The sequence below is a fragment of the Littorina saxatilis genome, linkage group LG8 (assembly GCF_037325665.1).
Source record: "Littorina saxatilis isolate snail1 linkage group LG8, US_GU_Lsax_2.0, whole genome shotgun sequence".
In the NCBI taxonomy this organism is placed as follows: Eukaryota; Metazoa; Mollusca; class Gastropoda; order Littorinimorpha; family Littorinidae; genus Littorina; species Littorina saxatilis.
Window position 1 is genome coordinate 47,043,369 of NC_090252.1, and position 15,140 is coordinate 47,058,508.

The window sequence follows — 15,140 nt, forward strand, 5'->3', positions numbered from 1 at the left end:
TGGCATTGCTGTGCAGCTATCTGAGGGATAATCATCTAAATGTACACGTATGAAATTGTGTCCCAGGCAAGTCACGCAGGACCGCGGGTTCTATTGAGGACTGCAGCACTGGACATTACGAAGAGATCCCAGAACTTCCCATCGACCAACAGCAGCTGTCACTGATCCCTGCTGCTCCAGTTGAAGACAACCCCGTGCCTCTCCAGCGTGATGTCGTGGTGCCCATCCATGCAGACCTGCCGCCCCTACCTGTGCAGGGCAGACTTCTGCCTGACATACCTGATGCTGCTGTGGTTGTCCACTCTATCAACCCTCAACCCCCCTCTCTGTCAGAAACCCCGGCGAGTGCACTGTCACCCGAAATGCCTGATGCTGGAGTGTGGCTACCTTCCATCTACCCTCACCGCACGCCTCTCAAAGACCCTGTCCCTGACACCCCCCTGAGTGTTGCCTCTCTTGGCGCTCGCCGTCACCGTGACCCTAACCCACCAGAGGAGATCGAGATGAGTGTTTTTGGCGAGACATGCTCACATCGGAACGTCTATGATACAGCCAAAGAAACGATCGAGGACGACGAGGACGATTTGTACACACTATTTGGGACACGGTTACTGTATCGACGGCGAGACATGCACCTTCGTTCTGTATTGGGTGATGTGCAGAATTCTCCTGATGAGAACTGTGGCGAGGAGGATTACTACCTGGAGCTCATTCCTGACGATGTTCCCGACAGCTCACACTCACAGGAAAACTGTCAGCAGGCCGTCTATGATATTCCCAGGAACCTTGCACTACCCCAGAATGATGACGACTATCTTCATCCTGTATCGGACGTTTTGCCTGGCCGCTCACAAACCCAGAATAGCGACGACTACCTCCACCCAATTTCAGACGTGTTGCCAAGCCTGCGACCCCAGAATGACGACTACCTTCTGCCCATCTCTAAAGTTTTGCCTAACCTGCTACCCAAGGATGATGACGACTACCTTCTGCCCATATCGGACGCTTTGTCTCATTACCCACGACCCTCAACAGGCGACAACTATCTTCATCCTATTTACGACGTTTCCCCTAAACGGTCAGGATCCTTCCTCCCAAAATCTAACCATTCACGACACCAAAGCGACGATTACCTTCACCCTAGTTCAGGTCTGACTAAACCTCACTCCATCTGTCAGGAAGACTATTACATCTTTCCAGACTCTGACAACTTCAGGCCCTCTTCCAGTAAAATTGATTCGGACACACCAATTGTTTTTGTTAATCCTGAACAACTAGTTTTCGGAAGTTCGTGGAGTCTGTCTTCTATCTGCGAAGAGCCAGCAGATTTGGTGTCTGAAGATCAAACACACCTACGCTCCGATGCACCTTCAAACACCTCCAGAGTGGAATCGGGTCTACCAACGATTCCAAGAAAGCCTTGCGATTTTCCCTCTGATGATGAGTCATACCTGCATCCTGTCCACAACGTTCGCACTGAGGCAGGAAGAAGAGCTCCGTTGTCTCTGTCTCCCGGTTCTGGACACCCTGATGAGCGAGATGAACCAAGTCTGCTTCCTGCTGCCCACCACGCTGACAAACCTGCCTGTAATACCTTACTTAATCTACCAGCATCCTCTGAAAATCTCACTGCTGCAGCGTCAGATGCTGACCAGTATCATTGTCCCACAGGCGGGAGATCTCCACACAGTGAAGTGGTCATGCCATCTTACATTGACAACACTGACGAGCCCTGTGTCTTTGATGAGCTGCACTTTACATCCTTCTTTGACAATCCTGACGATTCCTCGGCTGAAGACGAGCTGTAGTGTTAACACTTTCCATGTCTGGATCACCTTTCTTGACACAACAGCTTTGAACAGTCGCTGCTTGCTTTGTGGAAGATGTCCTAATGACTGAATTGCACTGTTGGCGAGAGAGCGTCATCGTTTATATCGCACGACAGTTGATAAGGTGTGAGTCTTACTTTTGACCTGCTTTTGTTGTTTTGTCCCCACGTGGAGTGTGTTGTAGAGCATGCACTTGTTATCCGATAACAGAGGGGCACATCGGCTAAAAAACTGAGAAGTAGTCATCTTATTGTGACAAAGAATTTTGTTTAAATTTTCTTTGATTTAATTTTAGTGTATCTTTTTTTTTCAATTGTATTTATCATTATATATACATGTATATGTTTGTTTTGTTTTTTTCACCGTGTGGTGTTTTCTGTTTGCCCAAAGTAAAGTGTTAAGCGCTGATAGATCGAGATCCAGTGACGTATCAGTTGTACATATTCTTTGTTAATGTTGTTTTTGCAATTCAATTTTTTGCCGAGTATAATCCTGCTTTGCGACGTTTGTCATACTTGTGTATTTCTTGTGTTTATTGAATATGATGCCACTTACGATCCGGCGACACAAATCTACTTGCATGATTAGATATGATTGCAGACGTCGACGACCACTGGACAATAGTGTACATATGACAAGGACTGCACAACATTGTTCAGATGATAAGAACTGAACAGGAGTGTACATATGACAAGGACTGAAAAAGATTGTGCAGATAATAAGGACTGAACAGAAGTGTACTTATGGTGAAACTACAACTGGAAATTACATATGATAAAGACAGAAGACGAATGAACATACGATACGGATTGAAAAAAAGGCTTCACCAGATGAAGACAGAACAAGAGATGGAATTTGATAAGGACTGAACACGATATTACATATGACAAAAACATCATTATTGAATATGATAAGAACTCAACACGAGTGTACATATGATAAGGACTGAACAATAGTGTACATATGATAAGGACTTAACACGAGTGTACGTATGATAAGGACTGAACAAGAGTGTACATATGATAAGGACTGAACAAGAGTGTACATATGGTAAGGACTGAACAAGAGTGTACATATGATAAGGACTGAACAAGAGTGTACACATAATAAGGACTTAACACGAGTGTACATATAATAAGGACTGAACACGAGTGTACATATGATAAGGACTGAACAAGATTGTACATATGATAAGGACTGAACAAGATTGTACATATGATAAGGACTGAACAAGATTGTACATATGATAAGGACTGAACAAGATTGTTGAAACAGACCTGGTAACCCATACGATTTCGCCGTATTTTGTACGCATGATTGTCTGGAATACGATCAGTTCGGCAACTGGAAAAAAAATACGATGAGACAAAATCCTCGACTACTTTTCTTCACAAGCAAAACCGGAAGCCGATCCAGTACTTTGACACATGATTACAGTTTTTATCAGAAAACATTGAAAGAATTATTTGTTTTAAATGTATTGGTAAACTTAACTAACTGTGCGACAGACGCGTGTGAAGCATGTTAAATCATGGATGTTCAAATGTAGTGTGGAGTACGCTAATTTTTCTAAAAATACACCTAGTTTTTTTGAGAATACTCCAAGTGCAAAACAGGGGTTCCCATGTCTGTACATATAATAAGGACTGAACAAGAGTGTACATATGATAAGGACTGAACAAGAGTGTACATATGATAAGGACTGAACAAGAGTGTACATATGATAAGGACTGAACAAGAGTGTACATATAATAAGGACTGAACAAGAGTGTTCATATGATAAGGACTGAACAAGAGTGTACATATGATAAGGACTGAACAAGAGTGTACATATAATAAGGACTGAACAAGAGTGTACATATGACAAGGACTGAAAAAGATTGTGCAGATAATAAGGACTGAACAGAAGTGTACTTATGGTGAAACTACAACTGGAAATTACATATGATAAAGACAGAAGACGAATGAACATACGATACGGATTGAAAAAAAGGCTTCACCAGATGAAGACAGAACAAGAGATGGAATTTGATAAGGACTGAACACGATATTACATATGACAAAAACATCATTATTGAATATGATAAGAACTCAACACGAGTGTACATATGATAAGGACTGAACAATAGTGTACATATGATAAGGACTTAACACGAGTGTACGTATGATAAGGACTGAACAAGACTGTACATATGATAAGGACTGAACAAGACTTTACATATGATAAGGACTGAACAAGACTACATATGATAAGTACTGAACAAGACTACATATGATAAGGACTGAACAATACTACATATGATAAGTACTGAACAAGACTACATATGATAAGGACTGAACAAGACTACATATGATAAAGACTGCATGAAAGTGTATATATCATAACGACAGGATATAAGAGTGTCCATATGATAACAACCGAACGAAAATGCAATGTATTATGATAACGACAGATCGAGAGTGTACGTATTATTGGAACAGACGTCAGTTGCCACAGTCATCAATCTGTAAAGCACGATATTTTAAGAGCATGATGGATTATATAGGTCCTTTTTTTTAAATGATCTTTGGGTTGCTGCTTCCGAACTTTGCTTTCAATTAAGCAATCATATTACTTTGGAATACACGGTTTGATTCAACGTGTTGTTTAGTGTTTTGCATATTCTATTCTTATATGATTGTGACATTGGCTTCTGTACAAATCGTCTCCTTAATCACCTACACTGTGTGTAATATTAGGTCTGTTTGTCTTCCCTGTGTATGCATATTATAAAAGGAGTATTTTGGAATGTGTAATTTGAATTTTACTGCAACTTGTATTGTTCACACAACTTGTTGGTCAATGTTTGGATCTTTGCTAATGATTTCATTGTTTCATTGCACGAAACAATGGGACTGCTATGACAACGCAGGTTATTAAAAAAAAACACCCATATATACGGCGACTGCTGTGCAGACATACTTGTTTAGCTAATTGATTAATGCAATGCGAGTGTCATAATGAATTAATGAAAGACCAGTGTGTCTGCACATGCACAGCAGTCGCAATAAAACATTATTAATTCAACGAAACGGATAAAAACAGTAGTTGTCCATGTCTTATTGGTTCATATTAAATGTTTGTCTTTTCATTTCACACTGTAAAAATCTTGATCATTGGTCCAGATTGAATAGGATTGTGTGTGTGTGTGTTGTCCATTTCACATTGTGAATGCCTCACTGATCCAGATTGATTTTATTTCACATCATACTGGGAATACCTCATTGTCCAGATATAATATTTTTCTTTTCATTTAACACTGTTAGTATAGGCCAATTAGGGTGGCTTTTTTTTTTCATTTTCGACAAAAAAAGCTCTGTGGTTTGACTTACATCTGTTTATCTTTATTCTACATTCTGAAAACCTGAGTGTTTCAAACTAGTTATTTACCTTCACACATGTCTGTCTGTAAAGGACTTTCATGTTTTATTCATTTGTGTGTGTTTTTGGTTTGTGTTACTGGTTTAGTTTTAGTCTTTATTGAGTGATGAATTTGATGTTTACTCGCTGCTTTATTTGTGTATATTGCATTCATTTATTTCTTACTCATTAATTTGGTAATTCATTTATGTTCTCATTCACTAAGGTATACATGTATTTGATTGTTTTGTTTTTTATGCATACATTTTAATTATTCACTGTGTCATTTATTTAGTTATTTGAACGTGTATTTACTTATTTTTCAGTATGTCATCTGATTGCATGCACATACTCATTGCTTTATTATTTATTCATTGGTTTGAATACCATGCTATGCTACGTTTGTCATGCCTGGAAACAAGCAGCCATTTGTAATGACTCAACCGGCCATCAACTGTCTCCCATTTCGTATGATCAACTGATCATTAATTGCATTGTTCTCGTATATGAAATAACAATTGTAAAATGTATCTTGTTTCTATGTATAAACAGCAAAATCATGAAATTTCTTTTGTTTTTATATGAACAATCCTTTGCCAAATAAGTCTTCTGTTAAAACAAGCATCCCCTTATAACACATTAAATTAAGGTAAGACGGTCATACACGTGAAACCTCACTTGTGCAACATAAGAGTGTATGTGGGATGCAAAGTCAATAAACTCATTTTTTGCATATAAACATCAAATTGCCAAATGTGTTTTGTGTGTACATCAACAAACAATATGCCAATTTACCCTGTTGAAAAACAAAACAAAACATGAATTCATTAAGTTTTTCTTGCTTGTACATATGCATCAATTTTGTAAATAACTATTTTTGTTTAAATCAGCGCAGGGATGACTTGTCTCCAATGTCTGTCAGTTCTAAACAGTAGTATAGCAGTTAGAAGATGAACGGTAGAACATAAAGGTAAACAGCATATATAGCCAGTGGTTTGGTTACAGGTGTATACAGGGTGTGGTGGACTGTCAACCTGTAGAGTTAATTACGCTGTATGAGTTACCGGCACATTGCCTTTTTTGCTGCTCCTAAAAAACAAGTTGCTTACTTTACAGCTAAAATCGTTTCACATGTAAGCTTCTAGCCAAGATTTGTACAGCTACTTGGAATGCTTTGAAATACACAGGATGCAAATGAAGAACTCTTTGGGCGAACACAGTGTTAAGGTCTATTACATGCCCACTTTTGTATAGATAAGTTACCTACTTTCTGCTGGTGTTATGTTTTCTATGGTTTAAATACACTATTTGTCCATAAAAACAATTACTGGTTAAGTAATTGTATTTGTTTCAGGTTTTTTTTCTGATATTACATGGTGCTTTACATATATGTACGGTTTCTTTTCAGCATAAGTGTGTGTTTGTAATTGAGATCTTTACTACAAAGTAAATACTCAATAATGTAAGAAATGTAAGTGTGTGCATACACACATACGAGTGGATATAGGTATGTTTGGGAGAATCAGAAAAAGGGAGGATATCATGCAGCTCGCCTACGCAGCAAATTTCAAAACTAAGTTACTGCCCCTGTACATATTTGTTTCACTTGACCAGCTTACTTAAAGAGATATTGTTCCTGATATGAACATGATTTAATGTACTTTTATTTAAAACATATTTACGGATTACTGCCAAATGTACTTTAATCTAAATTACAAGTTTGTGTGTTTGCTTGTTTAACAACAACAAAACACCCAGCAAAGCCACAGTTTGATTACAGAAAAAGTAGAGCCCGGACTAAACAAAATATGTTCTAGTTTTCAATAGAAATATGTTGTCTATTAACAGTTTTTGTAATCAAACGATATAGTATAGTACAGGCTTGATTGGAAAGATGTTTATTATGCAGTAAAGTAAATGTCACTATTCACTTGTAGATAAAGACATCATTTGAAATGTGTGCGCAGTATTTGAAGACATTGCTTTTTCAATGTTTTTTTTGTTGGTTATTTTTTAATTGTAAGTAGAATTGTATGTGCTAAAAAGATCCATCATTACTTTATATTTGTCATAGACAAGGTCGACCAAAACTATTATTCAATTTATTGTTATACAAGAGGGGACCATCTTTCGATTTGATTCAAAGATTTGTAGATGAACAATTACAAAAAGTAAAAGACGCTGTACCCTCGACAATGATACCAGTTGAAAAATATGTCCCTGTACATAATGATGTTCACTTTAATTTCTATTGTAACATGTCTCTTGACGTACAATCTTTCTTTTTTTTCTTTTTTGCATGCAGATATTTTAAATAAGAAAATAAAGTTTACTTCTTCTACATGATACGCTTTCCATGTAAGAATGGATATAAGTGTATATGTGTGTGTGTGTGTGTGTGTGTGTGTGTGTGTGTGTGTGTGTGTATGTGTGTGTGTGTGTGTGTGTGCACTGTGTGTGTGTGCGTACGTGCGTGCGTGTGTGTGTGTGCGTGTGCGTGTGTGTAGGGGGGGGAGGAGTTGTGTTTGTGTACGCGCGTGTGTGAATGTGTGTGAGTTTATGAACATAATCTGACAAAAAAATGTGGGCGGCGACATCTGGGCTGAGGTGCACGAAGCTAAAGTGGGTGACAACCAATGGGAGATCTGCCCAAGTCGGTCCGCTCCTTCCCGGTCGGGGTGCACGAAGCTTTTTTCCCAGGGTTGCGTACCGAATGGGAGGCTCCCGTTTGGACCAGCTAGCTAGCAGCCCCACTCAAAGAAGTTGGCACCCACAAAAATGGCGACCGCCTTTTTCGAAATGACATTTTCGGAGATTTTACAAAAATAACGCCCAAACGAAAAGGTAGAATGGTGCATTCCGTTCGATTTCAAGTCATGCTTTTCACATTTCCAAGCAAGATAACCGCTGAGAGTGCAGAAACGCCGCTGTTCGACTTTGAAATCTCGAATCGCAGACGACCTTCGCTTTCACAGTACAATCATAGCAGGTGAGGCAGTGTTACTCATTTCGATCAGCTCGTTTTCGTAATTTTTGTGCATTACGATCATGTAGAATTATTGGAATCAAAGCAGGAATGACTAAGGCATGCAAATGCGTTGATTTTGTCGAAAGCTGCACAGTAGACTAGTTAGCTAGATTCTTTCTGTTGAGTTTGTTTGTATGACTGAATTTCGTCTTCAAAATCTTACCACTTCTGTGATTTTCATTGTTTGTTTAGCTCATCGGCAGGAAATCGTCAGGCAAAATATCAATCTGTTGAATGATAACGTTAAGATAAGGGATGTTCAAACATGTATCTGCTTGCAAACACAAGCGCAAGGCCAGATCTATCTGCTTCATTGACTGCCAGATTTTCATTGAATTTTCAAACTGACTCGTTTGCAGACTCTCAAATTAGATCCAGTGTTTGTATTCTTAGATTCATGATTGACCATTCAGGCTGTTTACGATGATGACATTGTGTTTGTTTATGCTGATGCAATCTGCAGATCAAAGGGGACTGACCGTAGGCTGACCCAGTGATCAATACAACTTGTGTTTACCACTCAACATTTCCTTCCACCTATAACTCGAGGGCAAAAATAAAGGTACATGCTAGTGGTTTCGTTATGCAATTCATGTCTGTGAAGATCAAGATAGTTGTGAGCTTTAACTGATTATGCTTATTAATATCAGCACCATCCTCACCCCATAACACTCTCATGTCCAACTAGCACTGTTACCAACCTTCAACCCTGCCCCCACCCCCCTATCCTTGCCCCCTCTCAGCATAATTATGTTCAATTTTTCAGAATGACCTTGTTATCACTCCAGCGTCTGACCATGGAGTCTACAGGCCATAGTCTCAGATGTGATGGGATCAAGAGGATGCCACAATGATCAAGGTAACTTTGCAAATACTCAAAGAGATCTAAATGCAGAAGATGATCCACAAATATGTTTGCTTAAACATTACAAGGTTACACACAGAACAACAGCTGCATGGCCTTAGTTGCTTATTAACTGCAAGCAACAAAGACCCTATCCCCCTCCCCTCTTCCACCTGCAACATATATTTTCATATCCATGTCCAACTTTTCCATTGCCTCTTATGTTGTATAACTGTTGATATTTAACAGTAACAAGTTTTTGTTTCCAATCAATGGCTCTGCATTTACCCTGTACACACACACACACACACACACACACACACACACACACACACACACACACACACACACACAAATATATTCACAATCTCTCTCTCCCTGTTTTAATTTCAGTCATTTGAATCACTAACACTTAACTGGGGTTCAGTTACTGAATTTGTGATAGTGTTATTTGGAGTAAGATTATTGACTTTTTTGCTGCGCCTGCTCTTCTTACTGTTTTTCCTATCCACATAATTCGTTTTGTCCATTAACATGCTGGTTTTTGTTTTAATCACTACAGTATAAGTCCATATAGTTTACGCCTGAGATGTGATGGGACCAAAAGGTTTCCAGAATGAAACAGGTAACTTTTTTTTTTTACCTGATCTTTGTCATGCAGAAGTTGGTTCACATTATACATTGCAGTGTTGTTGTCTTCCATATATATATTAAACATTCTACCAGTCATTACATTTAAATGACAATGCTGACTAATATCAAACCTCCCCCGGGTCCCCAACTAACCTTCTCACATCCCCCCCCCCAACTCATTAGATCACGAACACCACACTAATAAAATCATATATATACTGTTGCTGCTGCTAAAAGTTGTTGTGACTTGTTCTTCCTCTGTGTATATTTTTGTGTGTTTCCACAGAATGCAGTTCTTCCATGCGCCTCAACGTCTATAGATCTATGGAGTCTACAACATTGTCTGAGATGTGATTTGAGCCACAGCATGTCAGAATGATCAAGGTAACTTTTTAAACACATATAGCTGATCAAACTGAAGAATTTAAACACACAGTTTTAGTGGGGTTTTTAATGCATAAAACATTGCAACAGTCAGGGGCTTTCTCCCAATAAAGATTGTGAGGTTTTCTTTGCAAGTTGTTTCGCTATGCAGAGTGTGATGTTTTTGTTTGTTTGCTGTACTAAATGAAGATGCACAGATAAAAGAAAGTCTTGCATGTAGAGGAAGGAATATGCTTTTGGTTGTTGACAAGACAAATTTTACTCATTACTAGCGCTTAAGTATAAATTCCTTACATTTTGAACCAAAATGTCAGACATCACAGATCTCTCAAATTAAAAAAAAAATGAGGGCATCATTCTGACTTGAACATATACCACACATTTGATAGCCTGGTTATGTTCTGTGTATAGTGAAAACATTTCGCTTAATGAATTTCACATGTTGACACCAGTGCCTAGTAGGAAATGAATCGCACATCCTCAAATCTCCACCAAAAGAAGTCAGACGTATGTGCTCATGTTAAAATAAAGTTTTATTTTTTCCATGTAAAAACCTAGACAAACATGACAATGTGGTCTCATATACTGGGTAATATGATGAGGAACGTACCTTTAAAGGCCCAGTCCTTATTGTGAAAGCAGTTCTGCTCAGCTGGAATTTGGTGAATTTGTTTTTTTTTTTACAAGTTTTTTGTTAATGAAGTGAATTCGCAAAAAAAAAATTAAAAAAGTACAATTTGTTGTGCACACAAAGCATTCACTGATTCAGGCTGTTGAATTGTGTCATGTGTCTTGGGAAAGGGGAAGTCTTATTCTACGTAAAAGCATCGCCAGGTTTGGGTTGAGCCAAATCGTTTGCATGGAAAGGACTGTGCCTTTTGAGGACGCATGGATTTTTCATCTATTCAATTGCAGGATAACAACACAACACGGAATAGTTTCTAAGCTATTATTTCTTTTCCTTTCTTGAGTCCCACGAAGTTCCCAATGCTAGGGCATACTTTTGTATAGAAGCTGTTCGTGGAAATGTCATGCAAGTTTTTACACTGGCGAACATGAATTTTCTAGACTGGCTAAAATGAAAGAAGTATGCATTCTTGTGTTTTGTTTCTGCAAGCGGTATCATTTTCCTAATGTTATCTGATTTTGATCTCTTACAGTTTTTACCGCTAGGATATGTACAATGAGCTAAGGCCTAAAAAAAAAATAGGTGTGGTTACGGTAACCCGACCTACCCTATTTTTGAGGGGCCGACCCTATAACTTTTTATTACATTTGTCAAAAAACAACACAAAAAAACAAGAAAACGAGCGCAAAAAACGCAATGAAAGCGAAAGCGCCCGAGTCGCACACTCATTTCCCTGTCAAGTAGGTTTAATTTGTACACATTAGAAAGAAGAAAAAAAAGTGATTGCCTACCTTCCTACCCTATTTTTGTTGGCTATGTTACCGTAACCACACCTAATTTTTTTGGGCCTAATTAAACATATACGCCAGCCCACATTGCATGCAGAACAGGATATGAACAAGGTATGTAGCGCTGTTTGCATCATTCGTTAAAATTCAAAAATCAGACTAATTTGCCTTCTTTGGCATTATGCATAAGATATTCATCTTTTTTTTTTGCAATGCTGACTGTAATTCTCTGTGTGTGTGTGTGTGTGTTTGTGTGTGTGTGTGTGTGTGTGTGTGTGTGTGTGTGTGTGTGTGTGTGTGTGTGTGTGTGTGTGTGTGTGTGTGTGTGTGTGTATTTACCGATATATTGTAATTTATTGATCGGCTGAAGACGACACATTTTCCAACTCCCCAGTGAGACTTCTCGAGTCAGTTGCATGCATGATAGCTAACTGAGGTGTCTGCAAGAAAGTAAGGGTATTTCGTATACTTCATACTTGGTGTACATTAATTTCAGCTTCGACATGACTAGTCCCGAAAGATGCTATTTTGTAGGTGAAATGGTCTGACTTTGGTTGTCTTTCGAAAAAGAATCCAAATTCGGGGATGGACTCAACAGTTCGAGGTTTAAAATGGAGCGGTGGACTAACGAACCCGATTTAATTCTTCAAGATTGATATTTTTGGTGTTATTTGAAGGACGTAGTATACCATAAACAACCTTAGACAATCAGTGACTTGAGTACAGCCATTACAGGCAGGAGGGCATCCCCATAGAGGATTGCGTTCCTGTCATCGGTTAATTTTGCGCTAATGTGACTCTACCATAAAGGGGTCATTTTTCCAGTCAATCGTGTTCGGCGAATATCTTCATGGTTGTTGTGCGTGGATTTCACTTTGTTCATCACCATTCCACGAAGTTTCCTGTTTGTAGGTTTCATGGTCCGATTTTTTAGCTTCTTTCAAAAGTGTTCCAAAGTACCCCTCCATTTAACCTGTAAACTCGCAACTTTGTTGACCTTCGTCATGCATAAGCTGTAGTTAATAAACACCAAATGATAACTAATTCGGTCAACGGATGTAGAAATTATAAAAACAAAATTGGGTTGAATTTTGTGTGTGTCACCCTCTATGTTTGTATTTTTGCAGGCAGGCAGGGGTGGAGTTGTGATGATGCGGCGCCGGTTGACTGAAGACACACGAACCAGCGTTCTTCGGAAGTGTTTGGATCACAAATCAACATTATTTCACATTGAATGGCGGCAGACATTTATGTATATATTCTCAGCTCAGACGTGTGCTTTGAATTCGGATGTTTAAGAACAAGAGACAAACTTGAATAAAGCCTTGAGAAGTACATGATTGTAACTGGAGCAAAAGTGTGTGTGTGTGTGTGTGTGTGTGTGTGTGTGTGTGTGTGTGCGTGTGTGCGTGTGTGTGTGTGAAGTGCAACAGTTGACAATGACGATGAGACAGAATGCTAAAGCACAGATCCTTTTATTTAACAATCTATATCGTCCTCCTTTTTTTTTTAAATGTTGCTGTGTTGACAAACGTTCTCCGAGCAAACGTCTATCTAATGTTTTTGTCATCACATTGAAAGAATTTCTTCTGAGTAGAATGAAGCTGAATTAAAATGTAAAGAAAACAAAAGACCCATTGCTCAAAACATTAAGAAACAGGATGATTTTGGTTCGGTCGTAGACCTAAAAGCATTACCGAGGGATTCATTCGAGGCCAGTGTATCATAGCAAATTGAAAATCTGTGAAATATCAGATATAACTTTATAAAACAAACAGAATTTTGATAAAAATAACCAAAATTCGCAGTAGATCTAGTTTTTTTTGCATCTCCCTCTTCACCAAACCCCAACACTATTTTCTGTGCTCTAAAAGCGCTCAAAAACAGACACACGTTAGTTTTTCGCCTCAGTGCTTATCCACATTTAGAAATATTGTATCATTTATTTTTGGTCACTGCCCTTCCCTTTTCTGATAATTATAGTCAGGTTTCCCTTGGATTCCCGATGGCTCCACAGTAGACACCATGATCAGCGCATGCGCACTAAGGCCACTCAAGTCACTTTCCCGAATCTATTTATAACCTCCGACACAGTAGGGTAAATGACCGAGACGGCTTCGTGCACCGCGACCAAGTGGGAGGGAGTGACCCAAGTCGGTTAGCCCCCAAGAAGGTGACAACTCTCACCAAGTTACCACCCAATGGTTGTCACCCGCTTCGATCTTCGTGCACCTCAGCCCAGGTGACAAACCAGACACAAATGTATGTGTCGATTGAATATATACACGAATTAAACGAACAAGAAAACAGAAGAAACGATTTCCAACAGCAGTGCATAGATATATATATATAAATAGCAATCATGAATGCGAACAAATAAGGAAACGAAAAACGTTTACAAAAATGAGTTATAAGCGGGAACAAAATTGAATTGACTGCTCTTAGTGACGCTCAGTCTAGTCACCGGGTTTTGCCAATGACTGATTGTGATCCTTCGCATTTTGATTCTGTTTCTGGTGAAAAGCCTCTTTCAGTTTTACTCGTCTGGCAATATCGGTATGTTGGATTTCATTAATCTTTATGTGAGTAGTAGGCTTAGCAGAATTAGTAGTGGTAGTAGTGGTAGCTGTTGTTGTCTTCGTCGTTCAAATTCTTCATGCCCGTTGAAACGTTCAGGATTAAACAAAGAAAAGTGTTCGATGCACAGTAATGTAGTGGTTAGCAACAACGTTAGTGACAAACTTCAAACTGAATGTTGTTGCTTTCCTCTAACATATTTAAAGCAAATAAATGTTTACTTGTGTCAAGTTTCTTTTTTTGGGAGAGTGTATATCTCTGTTGTCGTTGTCGTTGTCGTTGTTGTAGTCGTTGTTGTAGTCGTTGTTGTTGTCGTTGTTGTTGTTGTCGTTGTCGTTGTCGTTGTTGTCGTTGTAGTTGTTGTCGTTGTCGTCGTCGTCGTCCTCGTCGTCCTCGTCGTCCTCCTCGTCGTCGTCGTCCTCGTCGTCCTCGTCGTCCTCCTCGTCCTCGTCGTCCTCCTCGTCCTCGTCGTCCTCCTCCTCGTCCTCGTCCTCGTCATTGTCGGTGTCGTTGTTGTTGTTGTTGTTGTTGTTGTTGATGCAGCTGCTGCTGCTTCTCCTGCTGCTGTTGTTGGTGTTGGTGTTGCTGTTGACTAGGAGTGGGTGTATCATTTCTGTTTAACTGAGGTAGAAAGCTCAATCTTGCAAAGACATATTTACTTATGCAAGTACGGTACCAGTTCAGCCTGAGCCGCAGCGTTTGCTTTGGTGAGTGGGTTGTTGGTTGTTGGTTGTTGGCATTGTTGTTGTTGTTGTTGTTGTTGTTGTTGTTGTTGTTGTTGTTGGTGGTGGTGGTGGTGGTGGTGTTTTGTTGTTGTTGGTGGTGGTGGTGTTTTGTTGTTGTTGTTGTTGTTGGTGGTGGTGGTGGTGGTGTTGTGTTGTTGTTGTTGGTGGTGGTGGTGGTGGTGTATTGTTGTCGTCTTTGTTGCTGTTGTTGTTGTTGTTGTTGTTGTTGTTGTTGTTGTTGTTGTTGTTGTTGGTGGTGGTGATGGTGGTGGTGTTTTGTTGTTGTTGGTGGTGGTGGTGTTTT

General features: G+C 39.3%; 1 protein-coding gene and 1 long non-coding RNA gene across 4 annotated transcripts in view; both read left to right on the plus strand.

Annotated features, from left to right (window-relative positions):
• Positions 1 to 8,094: 8,094 nt before the first annotated feature.
• LOC138972345 (uncharacterized) lies at positions 8,095 to 12,855 on the plus strand. Of its 3 annotated transcripts, none has more exons than XR_011457567.1 (5): positions 8,095 to 8,218; positions 9,024 to 9,116; positions 9,679 to 9,726; positions 10,021 to 10,118; positions 12,662 to 12,855. It is a non-coding gene; the product is annotated as an uncharacterized lncRNA (long non-coding RNA). The 3 variants fall into 3 exon arrangements; XR_011457568.1 differs by lacking the exon at positions 8,095 to 8,218 and adding an exon at positions 8,375 to 8,819; XR_011457569.1 differs by lacking the exon at positions 9,679 to 9,726.
• Positions 12,856 to 14,068: 1,213 nt separating this feature from the next.
• Positions 14,069 to 15,140, plus strand: part of LOC138973714 (uncharacterized) — a 343,943-nt gene continuing 342,871 nt past the window's right edge. Inside the window, exon 1 of the mRNA XM_070346441.1 lies at positions 14,069 to 14,090. The gene's annotated coding sequence lies outside the window, so the exon portion shown is untranslated. The remainder of the gene's footprint in view (positions 14,091 to 15,140) is intronic.